At 45.0% G+C, this 25,078-nt stretch overlaps 1 protein-coding gene and 1 pseudogene across 2 annotated transcripts in view; both read right to left on the bottom strand.

Moving 5' to 3' along the window:
- Jazf1 (JAZF zinc finger 1) overlaps positions 1 to 25,078 on the bottom strand; it is a 316,738-nt gene that overhangs the window by 69,158 nt on the left and 222,502 nt on the right. The window lies entirely within an intron of this gene.
- LOC110296436 (large ribosomal subunit protein eL15 pseudogene) lies at positions 2,289 to 2,895 on the bottom strand (annotated as a pseudogene).

Raw genomic sequence — 25,078 nt, 5'->3', positions numbered from 1 at the left:
TCTGCTGAAGAAGGGCAGCCCAACCCAGGCTTGGCGCCGCCACATTTATGCCACATTTATGGTCCTTCCTCCACTTCTGCTTGCTGCCTGCTGCCCCCTCATTGCTTACTGGCAGCCCCGGGCCAGGGGACAGGTGATGAGGATTAAGCCTAGCATATTTGCATATCCTCAGCCTAGGGAAGGAAATTAATACCATAGTGACAGGATTTAGTGGCTAGGTTTATACAGTGGAAAACGCTGCAGCAGTTGTGAGCTCTGGGAGACTGAGGAAGGCATGGAAGGCAAAGTGTTTGGCAGGATGGGCTAGCTCCCGGTCAGTGGAAGGAGCAGGAAGAAATGGATCATTCCGGGGAGAAGTGGTGTCCAAAATTCACCTACAAGTTACGAAGGAGCACAGGAAACTATTTTTGCCCACTTTTTTGCTGGGTAGGGTGGACAGAGGTGGGGCTGACTGCCATCCTCACCTCTTCAGAAAGGCCCTGTAATGGCAGGATAGGCCTTGGGCCACCCTCGGGCCACCCTCTGCCCACTCTGCAGCCAACTTCAGACCTTGTCTGTCAGGCAAGTATTTCAGGAATGCCAAAGACATTTTCTCTCTATAACAAGAACGTAGAAACAGTCTTAGACTCTCCCAGAAGTTTAGGAGAAAACAATTTGCTCCCAGGCACACGTTCATTTGCCCAGACTACTTTCCTTCAGGAGGGCAGGAAGGGGGTGCTTTCAAATGAGTATTTAGACGGCCATAACGTGCTGTAGCTGAAGCAGGCAAGAAGGCAGTTATCATTCTTTCAATTCGCTGTCATCCAAAGGTACTTTTAGAAAATGGATGCCATTAAGAACTTCTCATTTCCATGAATCCAATCCTGCAGTGGGCACATTTCTGGGCAAACATAAACTGCTGTATCGGTGCCCACTTCCCACAACAGCAGTGAGTTCCCCTCTAAGCATAACCTCAGAATTGCCTAGGACAGAAACAGCATCATCGCTCAGGATGATGGCCAATAATAAAGCAAGCAAGCTACTTAACAACAAATGCCAGAACACACATTAAAAACAGGGCTGTCTTTACTGCTGCTATCTAAGGTGGCCAGATATACTTAAAATTGGCATGTTGCCAATTTATTCTCCAAAAACATCTTTGACATTTTCTTAAAAAGAACTTAGGCCAAGCTTTCTTGTGATTAAATTTGGAGAGTAAGATGTGCAATTCAACCCCAGGACCCCTTGGACCAGAATCCACAGGGCTAAAGATACTGAGACCAGGTAAATTGAAGTTAAGTGTGGATTTCAACACCCATCAGAACAGAAACTTCCCCAAGAGCACGTCTCAAGTATACAGCTGAAAATACTTAAAAGCCTTGATGTGTGTGAGCACCATGCATACTGAGGCTGGGGTGGTGGTGGTGGTGGTGGGAGGGTTGCTGGGGGCGGGGGTGGGGTGGTGTGTGGCACACACCAGGTGTCCTATCACTACCACCTCAGTCCCTTGAGACCATCTTTCACAGAACTCAGGAGATCCTGCTTGCCTGCGAATCTGAACTCAGTTATGCTCCTGCAGCAAACACTCTTACACAATGAGCCGCCTCCTCGGTCTCAACAGATGCTTTAGACAATAAGAGGATTATTAGCATATAAACATCTCACGCTTTTACAGGTTAGCAGGGCTTGGTTGTACATAGGTATTTTGGCATATGTGCTTAATAGGCATTATTTGTGAATAGTAAACTAAATTCCCATCAGAGGAGACCCCAACTATTCCGGCCACCAGAGGCACAGTATCTTCATTTTGGACGGACACTTGGGTGGCAGCTCTTGGTGCTGAGGAAGAATTTTCTACAATACTCGGGAACCTAGCTGTGGCTCCATTGCGTGGTTTGCATTGGTATGTGGCACTATTTCCTAGTCAGGGTGACTATAGCTGTAATGAAACACCATGACCAAGAGTAAGTAAGGGAGGGAAGGTCTGTTTGGCTTACACTTCCTCAGTACTGCTCATCACTGAAGAAAGTCAGGGCAGGAACTCAGGAATGGTGGGATCCTGGAGGCAGGAGCTGATGCAGAGGCCATGGAGGGTGCCGCTGACCAGCTTGCTCCTCATGGCTTGCTCAGCCTGCTTTCTTATAGAACTCAGGGCCATCAGCCCAGGGACGGCTCTACCCACAATGGGCTGGGCCCTCCCAACTCATCACAAATTAAGAATATGCAATATAGGCATAGAGACATTTTAGAGACATTTTTTTTCTGGTCCTAAACTGTCTTTTGGGTCTGAATTTTACAATATCCGTGCATTAGCAGTAACGGTGGAGCTGCAGAGTATTGCGCCTTCCCCAGGCTGCACAGCAAGAGCCACCAAATCCCCTAGGGATTTAGAGCTTGTGGCCCTTTCCAAGGCCATGACACTGCATCCAGCAGATGGCAGCCCACACATCTCCCTGTGCTTGTGAACAGGTTTGGTGACCCACTGGGTGTCTGGATTTCTTCTGAGAGCTTTCTGGAACAAATCAATGAGGACAGGCTCAAAACACTTACATGTGGAATCTTCACCAACCCAGTCGGAATTCAGGATTCTCAACGCCCCACACCGTATCCAGCTCTCTCAGAGCAGACTCAAGGCTTTGGGCAAATTCAGCTGTTTAACACCCTGATGGACAGGATTGCTGTAAGTTGCACCCTTAGGAACTGTACAGTTGCAACCAACAAGGTGGACACGAATCCTGTAAATGACATAACCTTGCTTAGCCTTGTATCTCAGGCTTCATGCTCTATCAGGCCAGGTCCAGTGGGGAGCCCTGTGCAGCGCAGAGAGTTGGCGGTATTGCCTCAGAAGAAAGCGCATCACATAGGACTGCTTCTTTCTCCATAGCTCCTGGATGTATTTGTATGCACCCATCTTGGCTCACCTGACAGCTGTTGCCAGAGAGAGGTAGAAGCATTTTCTTATTTGAAGTTGCTTCCTTGCAGATGACTTTAGCTTGTGTTAAATTGATATAAATCTATCCAGCACACATTGAATGCTGAGCATTAAGTGATAAGTCTCAAAAAGGAATTGATGTCACCACTTGGTCAAGGAAAGCTGGTCTGGGAACAGTATGGCATGTATTAGTGCTCCTTTGTGCCAGCTGACATGCAGCACTGGGGATCTGGAGGGTGACATCTCATAGCATTATCACAATGGGACCAGAGCCCCGTATGAGCTCCATCGCAGTGTGGCATGAGCAGATCTGCAAGCTCAGCCTCATGGCTTCTAATCCCTGGGTATACCTTGACCGGAACATTGTAAGAAAGATGGCAAAGCAGCTGCTCGGGATCTGGCTTCCCCTTTCCCCTCAGCCTAATAAGAGACTAACCTTTCTGGCTGAGTATGTTAAGAAGGTAGCCGACTTTCTGCTAAGGCTGTATTAGGGCCCCACTAGTTAAAAAAACAAAAAGACTTCACCATATCAAGACCACAAGCTCAGTATTCTGTCATCTGACATCTCATTCATTAGTTTGCAAATAACACACATTCCACAAAGAATTTGTCAATGCAGATAAAGACCCCATCCATGATGCACACAATTTGGTTAGTAGCTTTCATATAAGAAAAGCATTAGGAGGTTCATTTTACAGACAAGGATACTGAAGGCTAGGGAACTACGTGGTTAAGAGGATGCTCTTGGGACAAGGAGTTCAAGCATCCTTTTAGCCTGGCATCCTTTGTAGTGTACTTACTTATGAACCTGGACCCTAGGGGATTTGAGATTCAGGCTTAGTGGCAGGAGGCAGTAGAGGTAGGGTTTCAAGGCAGAAGAATGCATCCTTTCACTTTCCATAGGAACATCCGACTTGCTGTTCAGAATCCTAGGATACTGAGTCAGATCCACTTCTGGAAACTAGATTTTCTTTCCCTCAAATCAGTTTTCAAGGAATCCCACAATGAAGTCCATATTACTGTGGGTTCTCAGAGGGATAGGGAGGCTACCCCCCAGGAGAGCTCCATTTTGGAATATTCCTATTGCTATAAGAGACAAACAGGTGGACAGTTTTCTGTTCAGTTGGTTCAGATAGTCTTTTAGAAGCCAGGAAGACAGGGACAAGAGAACGACTAGGGGCCTTATGTCCCCAACACGCTCCACCTCCACAGTGTAGCTGTTTCTGGTGCTCAAGGATAATTCATTACCTTTTCCAGTTTCCCACAATTCCTAGGGGCAGAGACTGCCACACTCTTTTGCTCATGTGAAAAACCTCTGTGGAGTTGTCTGTTCCAGTGCCTCCACAGAAGTTCTCTCTACGTTCACTACTGACATGTACAAAGATCCACTCACTTCTGGGAAGGCCTTTAACTACATGTTTAAGGGGATCCTCCTGGAACCATACAGTTGTGTTGCAAACACTAGCTTGACCATTTATCTACTCTGTGTGACCATGGACGAGTTTCACATGCTGATGCCTTAGTGTTCTGCATCTATAGAGCTAAGGTGTGAGCTTCCATCTAGGATGTTACAAGTGAGACTATCTGAATCCACCCCACCCCACAATGAGAGCAAAAAGCTCCACGGAGGACTACTTCATCATGGTGGAACTGGGAACAGTGCGTGAGTGAGCAGCTCTCAGCTCTAGTTGACCAGCCCAAGTGCTGTTCAGTACCCTAGGATACAGAGTCAGATACTGGTCAGATCCAGTTCTGGAAGTGAGATTATCTTTCCCTCAAGTCAGTTTTAAAGGAATGCCCCAATGAAACCATTTCCTGTGATCCACTCTTGCTAAAATAATAACAGAACCTCCTGGGTCTGCCTGCAGCCTGAGTTCCCACGGCAATCTGCGTCCACATTCTGGTGCCTCATGTGAAAAGCTCTTTGTGCTTCTTTAGTTACATATTTACTTAAAGTGACATAGACTAATACTGAATTGTGCCAAGCGGCATGGGACTGCTGTACTCAGAATGTTCGGATTATTTTGGATGAATGGATTGATTTCTTCCTCGTAGCTTTGGGAAGTCTGGCCTATATGGTTTCAGTTAGGCAGCAGTCTGCGGCCAGCATTTTCTGGTACATTTGAAACTGTTGAATACTGAGAGCTAAAGCCTGTCCACTGGCAGTGCAGCTTAAGCCTAATGTAGATATAAACACATTTAATGGCACTTTACTTAGGTACAGCTTTATTATTCTTAACTCTCATAGTAATTTTGAATCACATTGCATTAACAAATTTTTATTAGGTTTCCCTATGGCAAGCTGGTTACAGGCAAGGCCCTTCCTGACTCTCCCTCCAGAACACTAATCTTAGGTCTCCTTCCTAACTCCAGAGAGCACAGAGCTATGAAAAGCTTGCCTTTGCCCTTTCCTAGCTCAGCAGGCTCTGAAGGACATGGGTCCCACTCCCTACTCAACCACCTTGCAGATGTGACGGTTGGTGACAGGGGAGAACTGGCAAGAGTGACTCCTTCAGCTGCTGGGTTTATGAACTATTTAATGGCCTAAACGATTACCCTGTGCTTTTGTGTAGGATGGCTCTAGTAGACAGCTAGACCCTGCCCAAGAACCTACAGCGTGGCCAGCACATTGCATGTAGTGCGCAGTGAGGTAGGTAGCTTAACAGACAGTCATGCTGGAAACCCTGGTGCCCAGCAGGCCAACCAATGTGTCCTGGAGTGCTGTGGAGATCTGGAGCCCCAGCAGGAAAGAAGGGCATTCTAGAATCTTCAAGAAAGCATGCCCTGCAGATTGCACTGCTGAGTCACAGACTAACCACAGACCTCATCCAGGCCACTGTGTTCAACACTTTAGCTTATTAACTGGAAACAAAAATTAATAGGGAAGACAATATCTCGGAGTGAGTTTATGTGTGAGCTGTGTAACTGTGGGCAGGTGAATTTCCCTGTGTGCCTTTGTTTCTCACAGGCATATTGCATTTATTGAGACATATTACATCTGCATAGGATATGGTATGAATAAAGCTGTATCAAAGTGTGTGGTCAAACCAAATAAAAGGCAGCTATCTTTGAAGATGCATACCCTATATAGACGGCAGGGGGCTAGACATACACACCGAAACACCAACCGTGGTCCGTCTGGGTGGTGGACTAGAGAGGATCCTTTTACTTCCCTGCTGCTCTCTTTCCATGTTTGCTGTATTTTCTCTAATGACATATTATCTTTTGATTAGAACAAAAATAATTATACCTATTTATAATTATTTTGTTCTATATATTATATGAAAATAGTCATTGAGTGAGCATGAGCCCCGTGGGCTCATATGTTTAAATGTTTGGTCTCCAGTTGCTGGAACTGTTTGGAAAGGACTAGGAGGTGTAACCTTGTTGGAGGAGGCATGTCACTGTGGCAGGCTCTGAGGTTTCAAGAGACTCACACAATTCCCAGTGTCACCCTCTCTGCTCCCATTTATGGATCAGGATGTGAGCTCTGAGCTGCAGTGCTGCTCTGCTGCCCACCATGACGGCCATGAGCTCACCCTCCCTCAGAAACTGTAAGCTTCCTAGGTCTCCTTACAGCAATAGAAAAGTAACTATGAAAGTTATGGAGAACAAGATGAGAAAATGTTACTGAAAGTCCGACCATTGTCCCCCCCTGGGCAGTGTCTCTGGATTATTCTAACATTACCTTCCTCTTCTTCCAAAGAGAACATATCACAAGTGGTCACAGTGATGTTAATGTGAGCAGTACACTGAACAGCAAATCACAAATGGCAATACAACATGTTCACCCGCTATCTGAGAACTCTGTGAGCCTTTAAATATATTAAGAGGGGGGAACATCTCTCCTTCTCTCCCTCCCCTGCCCCTCACTCTCTCTTTCTGGTTATTCGAGACAGAGTTCTTCCATGTAGCCCTGACTGTCCTTGAACTTGATCTGTAGACCAAGCTGGCCTTGAACTCAACAGAGATCCACCTGCCTCTGCCTCCCAAGTGCTGGGATTAAAGGCCTGTACCTACCACTACCTAGCCAGATAATTTTATTAAGAGAAACGGCTTAGATGATTTCAAAATAGCTTATAGATGCTTGCTTTGCCACCAAAAAAAAAAAATGTTCCTATAATCTACTTCTGTGTTTATTACTTTACATCAGGGGTGTTCCTGCTGTGCCACCAGAGCACAAATATTTCAACAAAATCCCCCTATAAACAGACAGTAGATCTTTTTTTTCTTTAAGGAAAAGCTAAGTGTTGAATAAAGAATACTAAATATAATCACAGTTGTAATCAGGGCATTGGCTTTCTCTCCTGCACCAACATTTGAGAGTCTCATACAGTGTATGACTGTAACTGGAGGTTTTCCGGAGGGTGCCCTGCTCTCAGAAGAACAAAGAAGGTATTAGTTGATTCTTTCCAGACTGCATATCAGCCCTGAGGAGTTGAGCTTCCTTTATTAGAAAGTTCCTCAGTAAGGTGGTGGGGGCACAGGAGAACTTTCAGTGTGTTACAGCATTTCCCGATGACCCACAGGGAAACTGGATAGCAACTAGACTTGGCCATGCCTTCCACACAGGGCAGAAGGTAGTTTAGGCTTCGTGGGCTAGAAAGTCTCCCTTATAATGACTTCCCTCTGCTGAGACAGGGTGAAAGTGACCACAGACAATTAGTAAGCAAGCTAGTACAGCTGTTGCCAATAAAATTCTTTACAAAGATGGGCCAACAGCCAGAGTTGGCTCCCGAGTCTCAGTGTGCCAGTCCTCAAGGACTGCCAAATTATTAAACCATTCTTCAAGATTTGTACTGCAAAAAAGAAAAACGTGGTATCCATAGTCAGAACAAACTGTGTGTGGAGATTGGGGATCCTGTCACGCAGCATATGCGTGTCTGCACGTGGTAGTGCATACTGTGTGACTTCCGGGAAGCACTCAGAAGAGTTTCCTGTGACACATCTTAGCTAAGCCTGAGCAGACTCTCACCTGATACACTCACAGAGCAGGTTTCTTATATATGTATAAATTTTTAGATTCATTTATTTTATGTGTATGAGTGTTCTTCCTGTATGTATGCATGTGTCCCAAATGTATACTTGGTGCCCATGAAGGTCAGAAGAAGGCATAAAATTTCCTGGAACTAGAGTTACAGATGGTTGTGAGCTACCATGTGGGTCCTGGGAACCAAACCTAGGTCCTCTGGAAGAGCAACAAGTGCTCTTAACAGCAGAACCATCTTTCTAACCCTGGTATGTATGTATGTATATATGTATGTATGTATGTATGTATGTATGTATGTATGTATGGGGAGGACAGGGAAGAGGAACAAGAAGCTCACAGTCCATGAATGGACAGTGAGAGAGGGGAGTGAGATCTGAGAGCTAGGCACACGGCCTGCAGAGAGGGCACGTAGGCCCTTAGTTCCTACGGGATCGCCTCCAGTTGTTCTTGAGCACAGCTGTGAGTAGAACGGTGCACGGGGTCATCAGGCCACAGAACTGAACAGTGCTCAACATAGCACAATCTTAGCTCTAGGCCAAGGGAGTTGAGTACAATATGCTTAGACAGATGCTCCCACAGCACAACGGTGTTTTAAAAAGACCCCCCAGGGGCAGAGGCACAGAAGCTATAATCCAGGTATGGGTGGAGCACAGTTTACATTCTCAACCAGCTGGAAATGAGATTAAATTGGATTCTCAACACAAAACAGAAACTTAAAAGAGACTTGGAAGGAAGGTTTTATACATGATCTATTCTAAACCATTTTAATATGTCTCTATCTATTGCAAATTCATCCTTAGACAACTACAGCTAGAACTAAGTCCAGAGCGACAACAAAAATGAAGTCTTTCAAGATGTGAAAATGAGCTGGAGAAGCTGTGTTCAAAGCGGCCTCCCTCGCTCTTTGCAAATCCTAGCTGGATTCAGAGCTGCTTCACTGTGTGGTGATGAGCCTGTGAAATGCTCTTGCAGCTTTGAAGTTTACATACTTACACACATTAAAGAATTTTATGCTGGTGATGCTTTTGCTATTCTGTACAAACATGAAAGGGCATGTGTGACTCTGATCTAGAAGGAAGACCTGCTGAGGAGTGCTGTCATTCACCAAGGAAGGATACTGCAGACAGCAGGAGGCACAGTACAGATGTTTCCAGGGGAGACACAACCATGAGCTTTGTGCTTCTACTTTCCAGTAAAGGAACCTGGACTCACCAGGGGTCAGCTTAGCTCCTCAATGATATGGGATTCAAACCTGGGCCAGTCTAATTTCCAAATCCATTGAGCCAGAATTTCTCCTACAGTGACTATGATCCTAGAGCAAAAGAGGCCCAGCTTAAGAAGCAGATGTGCAGAATATCCGATGCATTTTTTTCCCCTAAGTTCAAAATACTGTGCTTTTCACACATAGCTACTTCAAATGCTTTCAGACCCACTCTGGCACCAAAATTAGAATGAAAAGAAAATGAGTGCTGTGTGGATCTTTGAACTCTTACTAGACATGCTGCAGTTGTTACCGAGGCTGGTCGAGTTTCAGGAGCCTGTCTTGATCTGTTCCTTGCTTCCCATTCCAGGCTATGCAAAAGAACCTTCTACTCCTTTAATATTCTTTTAAAAATATAGTTTACATTTAATTATTTTGTGCATATGTGGTAGTCAGAGGACAACATTGCAAGAATGATGCCTCTATTTCTACTATGTGGGTTCAGGAATCAAACTCAGGCCCCCAAGGCTTAGTGGGAAGTACCACTAACCACTGAGCAACCACACCACCCTTTTCCTTTCCTCCCTCCCTCCCTCCTTCCCTCCCTCCCTCCCTTCCTCCTTCCTTCCCTTCTTCCCTTCTGCAGTACTAGGGGTTGAACAGGGCTTTGCACATGCTTCCCTACATCTGAATTACCTCTCCCCATCTCCCTAGTCACTCTAATTAGGATGTTTTCAGATAATCAAACCATCAAACATAACAGACAATGTACCACTTGTGTTCATTTTCCTAACACTCATTCACCTGACTTTACTCTTCTGAGTATCTGCCCCACACAACAGCTTCCCACCAACACTACAGAGAGGCGGGCCTCCGGGGATCATCATGATGTCTAACACTGTATATGTGGAAAATGTACTGTTTCCAACCCACAATTTACAGATGGACATTGCAACTCAGCACATGAATTGGAAATGAAAAAAGTAGGAGAATGGCATTTTTATTGGCTTAGCATTGTATGGTTCTGCCATTCAAACTCTGCACAAGGCTACTTGTGAGTTAGCAGTGCATTCTGGGTATCGTTCCCACTGCCTAATGAAGGGTTCTTCCCAGTGCTGTGGGCATGGAGCCAGTAAGTGAATTCCCAGGCAGAAAGCAAAGTCCGAGGCATGGTCAATGAGCCAAGAGAAAGCCACACTTCCATTTTAAGTTGGTAAAAAGGAACACAGAAGCAGAAAAGGAACCAGCAGCCACCTTCACAACAACACAGCCTCCACTCTGCCATCTCCCCCATCTTTCTCTCATATCACACCCGAGTTGAACTGCGTGGTGACAGCTGTCTGAAGGTTACACTGATGCGCTGAAGAAACTCAGTAAGAAAGCTGTCAGCTCAGCGGCGTGTCAAACAACAGGTCCTCTGCTCTCTTCCTGTCTGTCTGTTCCAAGAGCTGTGGAAACAATTCAGTTCCACAACTGACTGGACTGCTTGAGGACTGGATCTGGACCCCTCAGTGAGATGTGGCTGAGCTGGGACCTCGGCTCCTAGCATCCACATGGAAGAGGAAGCGATACAGAACCAAAGTCAACTCAAAGCAGACATCTGCACAGCTAAACTAGGAAATGTTCCCTTCAAACACTCCATTTTTGAGATTTAATTTTATTTACACTACATATACACAATTTCTCATTCTTATGATCTGTCTTTGTGTTCTAGAATGTTCTAAGTAAAATTAAACAAGGAGGACTCAGTGCTTTTCCTCCTGCCCTCCCTCCATCCCCCCTCTCCCTATCACCCTTTCCCCCATCCCTTCCTTTGTGTTTATCTTTTTTTAAAAAAATAATTCTCTAAAATCAGTGGTTGGGGCCTGAAAGAAGGATGGCATTTAATGTATACTCTAAACAGGTATATTATATAATGTGATTTTTCTTCCTGTACTAGGGGTTGAACTCAGGCCATTGTACATCCTGGGCAAACACAGTCACTTAGTCATATCCTCTCCCCTAGCATAATTATGAAAGCAAACATGGGATGCAGCAGCAGGAACAACCACCAGTGGGCAGATGCTTGTTAACATAAAGAAACGGGCATCACCAGAGTAATTCTTCATGTAGAAGTGGTGAGAACTGGCTGAAGGCAACTCCGGAGAGCAGCAGGCTGCTTCTACATCAGCACATACACTACTAAATCCCTTCTGGGCCTCCTCTGGGACTCTTAAGCTTACACATTACAACACACACACACACACACACACACACACACACACACACACACACACATACACACCATATTCCACATGCATTCACATGAATGTGATGAATGTGATGTTGTTTTTAGGAAGAAGTGCAAATAGCCTGGCCATTTCATTTACAACAACAGAATCATTTCAGCCGGCTCTATTTGTCTAAATACTCCTTACGGCCTCTGCTGTGGCTGTACTGTGTTTCCACGGCCTTGGTACTGTGGATGTTTCTGTACACTTGTGGACAAGATGTTGGCTTCATATTACAACCAACATCTTGTCCACATCAGGGGAGCGTTCTCACACAGACACACATACCATGCGGGCTACCTGCTGAGTCTGGCAAGCTTGGCTGACTGCAGACCATAATGGGAAGGCAATTGGAGTGGAAAAAAACCTTCCTGGGAATTTTTTAAGTGGTTAAAAGGGGGTGGGGCACACACTTCCTAATGCCCCACACTGTGAGCTGGCACAAAGGAAACAATGCAGGAAATTCGATGTAAAATCATACAGCTTCCCTCCAAGAAGAGGCATTTTGCAAAAGCCAATATGAAGAATGCATTTCTCTTCAGAAAGTTGACCACTTGAAAGTTCTACTTTTTAATTACCCTCATACAAGTTGAAAGGGCTGAGCTGGAAACCATCATTGGTCCCGTGTGGGCCCTTGTCAGCCCTGCAGCCTACTCAGAAGCTGGCAGGTTCACAATGGTGAGGCACACATGCCAGTCACCCGGCAGCACAACTGTGTGTGTTTACTGCATCACAGGAAGAGTTGCTGGCGGCTAAGGACTTGGCTAAGTGTTTATGTTGCTGAAATGAGATATTTGAATTTTCTATGTTGCTGTAATGATTTCTCCTAGTAAATTATATTGACTTATCAAAATAGGATGTAAACCTTCTAACTTAAGGAAAAAAGGAAGGAAGGACGGAAGGAAGGAAGGAAGGACAGAAGGAAGGAAGGAAGGAAGGAAGGAAGGAAGGAAGGAAGGAAGGAAGGAAGGAAGACAGACACAAGCAAATGCTATAGCGCCACCTAAGGGGCATTTCAACAGCATTGAAAACAACAGGTAAGACAACAGTAAGGAATTCATGTTGCGAACACACTATATAGAGATAGACTCTAGATACAGTTCATCTGGACTGCTAAGATAAATGCAGTTTGCCAGATGAAACACTTGATGTAGACTCTGGAGCCATAATATTCTGCTCTCATATCTCATCTGGGGGAAAAGAAAACTATTCTACAGAAATTGTAAAGTTCAAAATTGATTTGAATAAATTAAATATATAGGCTATTGGCCTGCAATCTAAGACCTGAGAGTGTGAAACCACAGGAGGGACACATGGATTTGGGTCAGGCAAAAAGCAGAAGAGGAGGAAAAAGAGGAGGAAGAGGAAGAAGCAGAGGAAGAGGAGGAGGAGCCATACAAAACCATTAACAAAGCCATACTAAAAATAAAGACTCCAGTATAAATGACACCATCAGTGCAGGACACCCACAGGAAGGCAGGGACATATGCAGAGCATATATCTAGTAAGGTCTGTGTACAAAGTATAGAAAGAATTTTACAACAACCGTAGCAGGATAGACAACCCAATTAAACAGTGGAAAACAGCATCTGGACAGAGATACCCTCAAAGACCACATACAAATGGTTAGTGAGCATCTATGGATGCCCAGCATCACTTCTGATGGATGCTCAGCATCACTGGTCATTAGGGAAATGCAAGTTTAAGATACAGGAGATTCTGCTTTGGACCCACGAGAATCAGCCAGACAACAATAATTGTTGGCAAGGATGTGGAGAAACTGGAATCCTCAACGATTATTGGAGATGTAATGTGGTACAGCTCTTTTGGAAAAGAGTGGGAAGATCCTCCAAGTGGAGCTGCAACTCAACTGATGAGTAGCTAAGGCAAATACTGCACATCCACACACTGGAGCATTATCCGGCAGGAAAAACAAAATGCTCTGTTAGAACACGGATGAACCTTGAAAGCATCTGCTGTGCTGTGAAAATGGCCAGATACAGTCACCCATTTTTGATTCTAGTTATGGTCAGTGTAGGCAAATCTATACTGACAGACCATGGATTAGCAGTTGCCTGGGGTTGGGGAAGTTAGAAACTAACATTGAGAAATTATGACAAAATTAGGCTGTGGGTAATGACCATCTACCTGTGACCCAGCTCTAGATGGTATGGGGGCCTTTTGGGGCCCCTGTGGGTACCAGGCATAAACAAGGTGTAAATACAGACATGCAGGCAAAGCACACATACCCCTCATAAACAACCCTTTAAACGAGGATTCTGCCTGGCTGCTCACTAGTCTTTCGGTTCTCATTCTTTGACTCTACCTACGTGGTCTAAGTGACGCTTAGCACACACCCCATACATTGTTTGGTTTATATTTAACACACATTCTCAGGGATAGAGTATGATGACTATGGACAAGTTCAGCCATACTGGGTCTGCTTGTTAATTTGTGTGCAAGCTGACAGCCGATGCTGATGGAGACTCAGGATTGGATTGCTTTTCTCTCTGAACTGCCTACTGATCCTGCCTGTGGGTGGCATAAAACATCTCCGAAGACCAGCCTTTCTATTTACATGTTCTGATTTATTTGCTGTTATTAAAACCCTGCCTATTATCCCCTGCAGAACGAGCTCTACACATTTTCACTCTACTTCCTACTGTGATCCTAGGACATATTTGGCATCACAGAGATGCTTGCTAACCCCAAGTTCAAGCCTCCCCTCATCCAGCAGGTTACATGGGTGTCTGGGGTGTCTAGCTCTACCACCATCTTTTCTCTATCTGTTCCCCAGATGCCCATTTTACTTCTGCCTAAATCTTCACCAGATTCTTTGCCTATGGTGCTGGCTGGCTGCATGTGCTCCCTTGGCTTAGTGTGAGCTAGGACTGCAGAAGTCTGCACTGGGAAGGATGCTCTCAGATGCAGACGACTCTCTCCCTGGGGAAGCAGGTAAGTTTAGTGGCACATGTGGGCTCCAAAGTACTAAGACACCGCTTGAAACCTGCTCTGCACACTCAAGAGCTCTGTGAATGCTGTTATCTCAGACTCTGCCTGCTTTCCTTAGCTAAAGCCCTCAGGACCAATACCCATCCTGTCCATCAGGCTGTCAAATCTACTCAAGAGGGTGCAGCATGGTCACTTATAAAGCATGTTACTATTGTGGAATGTTTGCTCTAGGCTGCACCCATGACATCCTTGTATTTCAGTTTTCCATCAAAAATAGCATTCTTCTTCAAGAGAACAGAAACTAATCTGGAAAAAATTTGACTTGAAAACACACAAAAATCTGTAAAGGACATTTATTGCTCATAAACAGGGGGATGGATCAAGCAATCAGTGTTCTCCCTTGTTTTAACAAGAGACTCAATATGGTATGAAAAAGCTCTTTATATCATGGGCAACCCTCAGATATTGGCTAGGTAGGACCATGTATTAAAACTTTTCTCTTTATTTCCTTGGAATCTGAAAAGACTAGATCTTGCTATGATGAGAAAACACTGTGGATTTTATTTATATGCAGGAGAAGCTGGGGGCCGGGGATATTGTGGAGTAGCAGCTGGTGCTTGCTCAGCATGCACTGGGCCCTGGGCTTCATCTGCAGTACCCCAAGATGATAAAAAATAAAACAAAATGAAAAAACCCCATAATCTCATTCTATCCACTGTCAGTCACTGGGAAATTTCTGGAATGGAAAATTTTGGATATTTCTTCATCAACTAAAATACACTTTTCTTTTCTTCTTAAATATAGCTACAAATAATGGACACCTTTTTGGGTCAGTCCAGAGCAGTCCACCTCAGCTTACACTCAGCACACAGCATCAGGCTCAACTGGAACGCTTGGTTACATCCAGGATTCCTTTTCCTATCACAAATTTTCCAGACCCAACTTCTTCAAGACAAGGGCCTAAGGGTACTCTTCCAGGTCCCATCCGCAGGAAGGAGGGGCTTCTGTCCCCTGTGTCCTTTCTCTTTGGGAACCTTCCACTGTGCACGTTGGCAGGTTGTGCTTTTGTCCTTAGCCTTCCAACACCTGACTTCTCCTTAAAAGAGCCCAGACCCCAAATCAACAAGACAGCTGGGTTTATGTTAAGTATGTGGGTTTATGGGATAAAAAGAAAAAGGAATTTGAGGCCATCCTGGTCTACAGAGTGAGTTCCAGGACAGCCAGGGCTACACAGAGAAACCCTGTCTCAAAACCAAACCAAACCAAACCAAACCAAAACAAACCACACCACACCAAACCAACCAAGCAGCCAAGCTGTCTCCCTTTGCCAGCTCCTTGCAGTGATCGCCAAGGCAGTCTAGAGCACACCATTCTCAGCCTCACTTCTCTCTGCTGCTATTGCTGGGGCAAGTGACTTGCCCCAAGTCTGTGCCTCAGTTACCACATCTGGAAAGTGGGTTTAAGAAAGCTGTCTTCCGGTAGTACTATGTCCAATTTTCTGAGGAACCGCCAGACTGATTTCCAGAGTGGTTGTACAAGCTTGCAATCCCACCAACAATGGAGGAGTGTTCCTCTTTCTCCACATCCTCGCCAGCATCTGCTGTCACCTGAATTTTTGATCTTAGCCATTCTGACTGGTGTGAGGTGGAATCTCAGGGTTGTTTTGATTTGCATTTCCCTGATGATTAAGGATGTTGAACATTTTTTCAGGTGCTTCTCTGCCATTCGGTATTCCTCAGGTGAGAATTCTTTGTTCAGTTCTGAGCCCCATTTTTTAATGGGGTTATTTGACTTTCTGGAGTCCACCTTCTTGAGTTCTTTATATATATTGGATATTAGTCCCTTATCTGATTTAGGATAGGTGAAGATCCTTTCCCAATCTGTTGGTGGTTTTTTTGTCTTATTGATGGTGTCTTTAGCCTTGCAGAAGCTTTGTAGTTTCATGAGGTCCCACTTGTCAATTCTCGATCTTACAGCACAAGCCATTACTGTTCTATTCAGGAATTTTTCCCCTGTGCCCATATCTTCAAGGCTTTTCCCCACTTTCTCCTCTATAAGTTTCAGTGTCTCTGGTTTTATGTGAAGTTCCTTGATCCACTTAGACTTGACCTTAGTACAAGGAGATAGGAATGGATCGATTCGCATTCTTCTACATGTTAACAACCAGTTGTGCCAGCACCATTTGTTGAAAATGCTGTCTTTCTTCCACTGGATGGTTTTAGCTCCCTTGTCGAAGATCAAGTGACCGTAGGTGTGTGGGTTCATTTCTGGGTCTTCAATTCTATTCCATTGGTCTATTTGTCTGTCACTATACCAGTACCATGCAGTTTTTATCACAATTGCTCTGTAGTAAAGCTTTAGGTCCGGCGTGGTGATTCCACCAGAGGTTCTTTTATCCTTGAGAAGAGTTTTTGCTATCCTAGGTTTTTTGTTATTCCAGATGAATTTGCAGATTGCACTTTCTAATTCGTTGAAGAATTGATTTGGAATTTTGATGGGGATTGCATTGAATCTGTAGATTGCTTTTGGCAAGATAGCCATTTTTACAAGGTTGATCCTGCCAATCCATGAGCATGGGAGATCTTTCCATCTTCTGAGATCTTCTATAATTTCTTTCTTCAGAGACTTGAAGTTTTTATTATACAGATCTTTCACTTCCTTAGTTAGAGTCACGCCAAGATATTTTATATTATTTGTGACTATTGAGAAGGGTGTTGTTTCCCTAATTTCTTTCTCAGCCTGTTTATTCTTTGTGTAGAGAAAGGCCAGCAATACCTCTCCTGGGCATATATCCAGAAGATGTCCCAACCGGTAAAAAGGACACATGCTCCACTATGTTCATAGCAGCCCTATTTATAATAGCCAGAAGCTGGAAAGAACCCAGATGTCCCTCAACAGAGGAATGGATACAGAAATTATGGTTCATTTACACAATGGAGTACTACTCAGCTATTAAAAAGAATGAATTTATGAAATTCCTAGCCAAATGGATGGACCTGGAGGGCATCATCTTGAGTGAAGTAACACAATCACAAAAGAACTCACACAATATGTATTCACTGATAAGTGGATATTAGCCCAAAACTTAGGATACCCAAGATATAAGATACAATTTGCTAAACGCATGAAACTCAAGAAGAATGAAGACCAAAGTGTGGACACTGTGCCCCTTCTTAGAATTGGGAACAAAACACCCAGGGAAGGAGTTACAGAGACAAAGTTCGTAGCTGTGATGAAAGGATGGACCATTTAAAGACTGCTGTATCCAGGGATCCATCCCATAATCAGCTTCTAAACGCTGACACCATTGCATACACTAGCAAGATTTTGCTGAAAGGACCCAAATATAGCTGTCTCTTGTGAGACGATGCCGGGGCCTAGCAAACACAGGAGTGGATGTTCACAGTCAGCTATTGGATGTATCACAGGGCTCCCAATGGAGAAGCTAGAGAAAGTACCCAAGGAGCTAAAGGGATCTGCAACCCTATTGTTGGAACAACATGATGTACTAACCAGAACCCCGGAGCTCTTGTCTCTAGCTGCATATGTATCGAAAGATGGCCTAGTCGGCCATCACTGGAAAGAGAGGCCCATTGGACTTGCAAACTTTATATGCCCCAATATAGGGGAATGCCAGTGCCAAAAGAATGGGAATGGGTGGGTAGGGAAGTGGGGGGCGCTATGGGGGACTTTTGGGATAGCATTGGAAATGTAATTGAGGAAAATATGTAATAAAAATATTAAAAATTAAAAAAAAAGAAAGCTGGGTTAGCTTTCTTAAAGCTGTTAAGTGAATTGACACAATGCCAAGTGCTCCAAACAAACTGTGGCCCAGCAACAGGAAGTATTCAACAAGCTGTAGTTAAAAGTTATGTTGTTGTCTTTACTAAGTTTGTAATATAACACAAAATACCAATCTCTACCTTTTTTCAGAGTGGTTCTTACTTTTGCTCCCCTAACTCCTGTCAGCATCCAGCCATTCCTCCATGTTACCCCCAGGGGCAGCTGGCCAGGCTGATGCTCTAAGACACACCAACAAAAGACTAAAATTAAACTGGGCCCTGGGGCCTGGGGCTAGGGAGCCATCTGGTTAACAGGCACTCACTGCTAGAAGGGGTTCCAGGAGAGCACCTCCACTTCCATCGAGTCTACCTGGCTTTGCAAGGGTAAACTGACAGGGAGCCACGCCAGTGTGGTGAGAACAAGGAAGGTGGGGAAGAGACAGGCTGCCTGTGAGAAACAGCCCCAGGGCTGAGGGAGGGGAGAAGGTCCTATGCTTTTCAGGGGAGACCACAAGCCTTATTTCGTCCTTCAGGACCAACTCCAGGAGTATCGAGCCAAAGTGAGACCCCGTGGTCCTGGAGAAAAGGCCCTAGAAATGACAGTCCTGGCAGCCAGTTTGTTACCCACAACTCAGCTCATTTTCTTTCCCACATGCATCTCCAAGCAACTGCAGCACTTGCTGACAGTGTAGATAAGGAGTGAGCAGTCTCTCAGAGGTGGGGCAAGCCAAGGGCCCCAGGGTAAATGCCGCCAGGAGTAGTGATGCCAACCACTGGAAGGGGCTTTCAAGGCACCTACTCACTGGCAGGCTCCCCCTTCCTGAGCATTGAGTTCCCAGCCAGGTCTGCACCTCCTGTACAGAAGGCATCAATCAACATTGCCTGTGATTTCCCTTGGCATGGAACAGTTTCCAACTGTGGTTTACAGTGGCCTGGCTGCCGTGGTCAGTGAAGAGGGTCTGAGGGCATCACACAGAGCAGTACACTGTCACTGGGTTCCTGGGAAGATGGGAACCTGCCTCCTGCCATGTGGCTCCCACGTACCTAATCCTTATGGATGCAGTACCAGCTCTGCCATGCCATTCAAAGCAGGCCCAACACAAAGACCTCCTCGTGCTCATTTCTGGGCTGGGCCCTGTGGAAGGGCTTGTGAGAAAAGCCACAGCATTTGCCATGGCTATGCAAGACTGCAAAGGCTCTCAGGAGCCTCACAGGATCCTGGGTTGGAGGGAGGGTGCTGTCAGTGCCTTCCCTACTGTCAGACTCTTACTGCTCATTACTGAACGTTCAGCTGTGCTCCTCTACCTTTATTCCCACTTAGCAACACGCACACGTGCGCACACACACACACACGCACACGCACACGCACACACACACCACACACAGAGGCAGTGTCTTATGAGAAGCCTTAGTGACCACAGCACAATTAGGCTTTAACAGATCTCTCTGATGAGGATGGTAAGCTGCTCTAAATTCTTCCAGCAAAAGCAGTATGAAGCCAAAAGCAGCCCCTGAGAGCCGCTGTCTGCTGGAGCTGGGGTGGGTTATTCAGGTGCCTGGGTGCACACAAGGGTCTTGGGTTTTCAGAAGGGTTTTATACCAAAGCAGCAGCCCTTGAAACTAATTTACTATTCAAATCTAAGCCTCTCAGTCTGATAAACAAACTGCACATTTACTGTGGATTCTGTCTCTGACCTTTTACGCTGGTTTTGTCAACAGAATTTACTGTATTCATAAATACTAATGTTCTCATTTGGTTCCCAATCTTCACTATACTGTAAATTATAAGCAAGTACATAAATGTCTTGCCTGGTAATATAGTGGCCTGAAATGACTTCCTTTTTGCTTTAAGGATGGTGCATGTTTTAATGGTAGGTGTTTTTAATTAACTTGAAGTGCTATAAACTGCCCGTGTATGAACCAAAGACAAGTGAGTTGCATTAAATTAAAAGTGCAGTATCTAATGTTAACAAATTAGGCATGCCTTCAAGATGCATGATTCTCCTGTTTGGAGTTTTCATCTTATTAATGCAGAGACACTACAGTCCATAGAACAGCAGTACCAAATGAGCCTTTCAAAATGAATATTTTGGGCAATCAGCTGGGAACACAGTTTTAAGCTTTAGGAAGGCCCTACCCAGGCACCTCAACAGCATCCCTCTCTTTTTCCCTCACAAATGAGCTCCATTTGAGAATCTGATCTTTTTGCCAATATCAGTCTAAATTAGCACTGTAAATATTGAAATCAAATGTTACTACTTGGCCTAATTTTCTTTCAGCCTGCAGTTAATCTTTATTCAGCCTTAATGAGTATTTATTGTGTGACCCTGACAGCTTGCTACTGCTGTGATAAATTATCTGACTCAAGTCCGATTAAAAATGCAACCCTGAGTGCTAATTATCTCAACAGACCTGCTTAATAATAGTATTTCTTGTCAATTATGGAGTCCCAGCATGTGTGTCAATAGCAACAAATGTGCAGGCCTACCTTAGCCGCTGACTTCCCATAATGCTCCTTTACTTGCCATATGTAAATCAGAGTGCTCTGTACCTGTGCTGACCTTTTATTAGCAAACTGTCAAAATGATAAAACTCACCATAGAGAAACCCCCACTACCATACAATTAGGGGCTACAGCTCAGGACAACAGGAGGGCAATCAGACATAGCTAATTATGATGCATCTTACTTATGGCCTGTCCAGCAGGAAGAATTAGCCGCATCTGAAATTTATGCTAGCTTAAGCATGGCCCACAGGAGGATGCTAGTGCAGTGAGGGGGTAGGGGAGGGGAGAGGAGCTACACATAACTCAGCTTTCCAGGAAATCTGGCTTCAGATCTGAATTCAAGTTTCAGCTTGATTACCTAACTTGCTGTCTTACTTTGACTAAATCATTTCATGTGAAAAACTGAGCCACCACCATCTGCTTCCTGGCCTGCAGGCTCAGGTCACAATGAACAAACATCTGCTATAGTGCTGTCATACAGAGGCGCTGAGTATCTGTGCCTGGTCCTTTCCTCTATAATGCCTAAGACAACAGGCAATAACTGCGTACAAGTCCTGTTCACAAAGCTCAGTGCCACAGAGTAGGGAGCCTGGTCCTTTAACCTTTTTCCTTCTTGAACAGAGCTGAAGAGCTCTGTGAAGAGCCCCTCCACACAGATTACACAGTGCTACCCATCTGTAGGCACGAATGCCTTGAACTGTTCAAAGCAAGGGGACTTCTTACTCTAAGGGGTGCCTGAGAGGGACATCTGAGGACCATGCTTTGTGACAGCAGAAGTAGCACTGACTGAGTAGCGCCAGCCATCCTGACCAGGGCTTTATTGCGTTGTCTCCTATGACTCGCCTCCTTCTATCATCTGCCCACTGAATACGAGGAGACAGAGGTTAAATGACTTCTCCAGTATCTACGGCTGGTAAATTCAGGCCTCAGCTGAAGGCCAGAGTCAAAGTGCCGACTTTGTAAAATCGGAGGGATAATCAAAGGTATTGTATTTCCTACCACAAGGGATGGCAACGGTAACTGCAAGATGAAACGCCACACCACTATGGAACATACTAATTAATGATCAGGAACAAGACAGAATCCACACCCTTCTCATCTCTGCTGTGACAAGCTATAGAGTAGCTAGGCCAGAAGCCTGAAATGTACGCTTGAGAAAGGGCCTCACTATGTAACCCAGGCTGTCTGACTGATGGGGTTGCTGGCATGAACCACCTCAGCCCTACCTTGGTTCTTTCAAGGATACTGAAGTCCCGAGGAATAGAGGTAAAGAAGTGCTTTTAGATTCAGTAATTTCAGGGGCACAGATGTCCACTGGATATCACATCCAGAGAGGCATGTTCTTTCATGTTGGCACACTAGACCTGTTTAACACTGTTACCTTCTTGCCTCACTCCTGGCTTTTCCTAGGCCAATGGAACCACATCCACAGAAGACCAGGGCTCTCAGAACACTCTGGGTAATCTCAGATACATGTTGAACATCCTTCCTTTAGAAGGACACGGTATCAAGTGAGCCCTATTGGAATACAGATGTTCTTAACACCCATATTTGGACTGCCTAGCCTATTCAGAGGTTAGAGCATCGTTCTGCTCTGTGATGGTTCAAATGGCATTTCCTGGGTGGCCACATCCTAGATGACTGGCAGAAAGGCCTTAGATTGTGAGAAACCACTCAGGGAAAGCAAAACTGATTGGATGCCTGGGCCAGAGCTGGAGGCTGCATACTGACAGCTAATGAGGCCCAGATGTGCCTCTTGGTGACAGAGCAGGGAGATATAAGACACTCCCTCTTCCCTGACACCTCAAGCCCCACTTCATGACTTCCTCCACAAATGATCTCCACTAGGGAGTCAATCTCTCTCAACGGAACACCACGTTAGTGTCACAAGTGTATAAATCCTAAGCGGTGTGGGCTCAATGTTTTCTCAGTGATTGTCCAGTCAGTCATCCTGTGCAGAGTGTCGATTGCTTCCCTATAAGGGAACTGTGCCTGAATGCTTGGACAAGCGCTGCTAATTGTCTTCTGGGGTGAGCTCCAGAGCCTTTTTTCCACACAGAGCCCAGGTGCTGCCCCTGCAGCAGCCTCAACCATCTCACCCATTGTTCTGTCATGGTAAACTCAGATTTTAGCTGGGAATAGACATGCACACCGCCATGTGTCTTCTGATTGTCACACTTCCTTCAGTTTCTATGACACAACACAATGCTGATGTGGAAATTGCTGAATGCAACATGCCCCCTTGGCGTATACCATCCACGCCAGTTCCACATACGGCTTCTCAGGAGCTATGGAAACACATCCTCTACAGACAGTTTAGCAGGAAAGTTATTGCCCCACTGGGCAGAGCGCAATGGCCTGATACTGTTTAGCTCCCACTGAATGCTGCAAAGGGGACTGAATCTTTCCAAACACTTTAGCAGTAAGGAATGCAAGCCATGTGCCCAGCGTGCTGCTGGCACCACACTTGTCTTCCCTAAACCCAAATTGTTCTTAGCCTGGCTCCAGCTCAGCAAAACCCGTGCCTCAGCGTCTGGGCCTCCAGTGAGTGTGTGCCGTTTTAACGGCTTTTTGCTCTCCTGCATATCAAGCCCTTCATTTGCTGGCATTCTTTAGAAGAAGGAGCTTGGTGACACATTTCCATTGAAAAAAAAATCAAGTAATCTGAAGCACAAACCATGACTTATGTACGGATTATAATTTGTTTTGTACATGGCTGCCAGATTTGAGTAGCTATTATCTGCTTTTTTTATTCCCACTTTATAATGTTGACCGCATCTTAAAAATTAATTATGCCTGCTATTTATTTCACAGTTCTGGTCTCAGGCCAGCAAAAATAATTCCTTGAACTTGACTGAAACATATGGCTGACTCTTGGTAAAGTCACGTTCTCCCAGAACGGCAAGGGTCACATGAGAATCCTGGGCGTTGCCACTTGCCTGAAGCTGTTTCCATTAGCAACGATTTTCCTAAAAACACATGTCAGCAGTTAATACTCCAGCAGGGTGAGTGAAGCCAGCCCCAGGGGCTTTGTTTCTATTTTGAGGCCTCACTGGTCTTCCAAGGGGTGGAAGAAGAATTTGGATCATTTGGCTGTGCAGGAAATCCCTCGCCTAATTTCCACTTCTCCAAGCCACACCCTCTTTGCAAGCCTACCATATGACGTTTAATACATTTTAGATTATGAAAAGTAGTCTTTGGCACTTCCTTACCATGCATTAGCATCTTAAAATGATCATAACCCCCCCCCAAAAAAAAAAAACAATCTGTAATCGAGAGCCTTTGTTAGATCAAGAAATCAGTTGTTATTCAGGGTACAGCACTTGAGGGGTCTTAAAAGTGTTGTTTCAGGGGCCAGAGCTTAAACACACAACGGCTGGGTCAGGATACTAGAAAGCCAAGTACAAGCAGATGACATGATAGTGCTGGTGCAGGAAACATGTGATGGAGCTTGCTGGATGCGAGAGGACCACTGTAACTTTTCCTGCACTGTGGCTTTCTCTCCAGCCCTGGGTAGAGTGGGAAGCCCTGATTTCCAGGTAGACAGGAGGGGCTCTGCATTGCTTCTCTCCATCTCAGGAGGTCTCTGAGGCTTCTGCCTATCATCTTTTCCATTTTTCTCTTCCCCTCTTCTCCACCAAACTACCCAGGTTTGGTTATACTAGTTTTTATAGTTATTTAATTCCCTACAGGTCAGTAACCAATACCCATGGGAGGCGCTAGTTACCTGCATCTGTCACTCTGGGCTCTCAGCATCAGCAATGGGTCTAAGTAAAGTAAAAAAATGCTGACTTCTGACTTCTGATGTGTGGACACTTGTATTTTGAGAAACAGTCTATACCAGTAGTCTTTTTTTTTTTTTTACAGTAGTTTCTGAGAGTGTAGAAGTGAATCAGGAATTGTAGACGATCTTCACACTACCAGCCTTCTAAAATGTCACAGTGGGGAAGCTCAGTTTATCTGAATATTCTGGAGTTTTGTCTACAATTTTAGTAAATTAATTTATTCTGGAAAGGAAAATAACTATTCATGCATATCTCTTAGGGAGAGATATTTTTTAAGAGGTACCCTAAAATGGCTTTGCCTACCATGCCATTCTGAGGTCGCTGAGAGTCCAGGAGTGACTTGATGTTAGCACCAGCACTCTGGCGAGGAATTACACAAGAAGGAGTCAAAGTCTCCATGTTCTTCCCAGGATGACGCATCAGCATCACTGAAGTTACAGGGTATCCCCGGGGTTCCGAGATGCTTCCAGAAGTTACCTGAGATGTGTGGAAAGGTACCCCTGGGATGTGTGTCATCCTTCACACACCAGAGTTGCTACACACTGGAGATAAGCATTTGTGGTTTTCTGAGCTCCCTGGGAGACTCTATGAAGGGCCATAAATGAAATGGGTGAAATGGAAACCATTATCCTAGGCCACTGGCTGAGTCCAAAGGGGCAGGAGCCCTCGCTTTGTTCTTCC

The sequence above is a fragment of the Mus caroli genome, unplaced genomic scaffold (assembly GCF_978045245.1).
Source record: "Mus caroli unplaced genomic scaffold, Mus_caroli_1 scaffold_7, whole genome shotgun sequence".
Lineage (NCBI taxonomy): Eukaryota > Metazoa > Chordata > Mammalia > Rodentia > Muridae > Mus > Mus caroli.
Note: the sequence above shows the minus strand (reverse complement) of the source record. Positions and strands in the feature narration are given on the sequence as shown.